The following is a 1,517-nucleotide window of genomic DNA, read 5'->3' on the forward strand; positions in this document are numbered from 1 at the left end:
CGTCATCTACCGCAATATTAAATGTTTCGACGATCATTCTAAACTGCAAAGTGACCTTGACCTAACCAATAGATGGTGCGTAACTTGGCAGATGTCCCTTAACGCCTCAAAATGCAAGTTAATTTCGTTTAGTAGAAAGCGCACTAACTCGGTATTTCACTATTCAATTAATGATACCACAATTTCGGCTACCCCATCGTACAAATATCTTGGCGTTCACCTTTCATCGGATTTATCCTGGACAACGCATATAGCAGCTGTCTCATCGAAAGCTTCTCAATCTCTTGGCTATCTGCGCAGAAACTTGCGCAACGCACCTTATGATGAACGTAAATTAGCATACCTTGCTTATGTTCGCCCACAATTAGAATACGCTTCATCCACATGGTCGCCATATCAAGATTATCTAATCCGTATGTTGGAAGGTGTTCAAAATAAGGCAGCCAGATTCTTATCTGGCAACTACGACTATCATTCAAGTGTTACCCGAATAAAGCAAGACCTTGCATTTCAGTCATTGGAAGATCGCCGTGTCATCGCTCTTTTATGTCTTTTTCACAGGTACATTTATAGTAATAAATTTCACTGTTTGCCGCTTCATGCACCTATGCGCACATCTCGACGCATTCACAATGCACTTAGTTTTGCCCGCATTCATGGTCTAACGAAGGCATTCAACTCATCACCATTACCTCGAGCTATTGCACATTGGAATAGTCTTCCGGATCACATTGCATCCATCTCTAATTGCGAAACATTCCGTGATAACTTGACTTCGTGCGTACTAATATTGTATAAAGATGTGTACTTTGCTTTTTGTAATATTTGTCTTGTTGCCTTTTTTTCTGGTCTGTATCTTTGTTATTTTTATTTTTTGACTTGTAATTACTGTTGCCCCCTTACTCAATGCCCTTCTATGGGCCTGTAAGGTATTTTGAATAAATAAATAAATAAAAGTAGTAGAAAACTTTATTTCCTGTTTTGAAATGAACTCCCAGAGGGGGGAGGCCTCAGTCGAGGGCCCCATTTGCTGTTGCTATCCGGCTGGCCCAGTCGATCAGGTGTCGCTGGTCGTCAAGAACCAATTTCAGAAGTGTCCGCTACATAGTTATGCGGTTGTGTTATTCCGTATAACATTGATGAAACGTCGGAAAGATTTGAGAGTATGCAGCTGGTAAACATTATACAAGAATCAATAAACTTCCCCTTTTAAAGTGATGGGTCGCACACAAAAGATTAGGGAAAGATAATCCCGGCTACAACGAAATGGCCAGTTTCGTTTAGGACACCGATGCCGCAAGAAGTCAAGGACGTCGAGCGGAAAACACGACGCGAAATTATTTCTACAAAAGCGAGACAATTGCTACATTCGGCTCCTACCGGGCTCTGACTCGGTTTGTCTAGCGATGCTGAGCCCGCTCTTCATCGAGGCCAGAGAAAGCGTAACAAGCCGAATAGGCAGCTGCTCGCCGGAGCAATCGGAGGCCGGAAGAGGAAATACGTCAGCACGTGTTCTG

Source organism: Dermacentor silvarum, chromosome 6 (assembly GCF_013339745.2).
Source record: "Dermacentor silvarum isolate Dsil-2018 chromosome 6, BIME_Dsil_1.4, whole genome shotgun sequence".
Classification (NCBI taxonomy): domain Eukaryota; kingdom Metazoa; phylum Arthropoda; class Arachnida; order Ixodida; family Ixodidae; genus Dermacentor; species Dermacentor silvarum.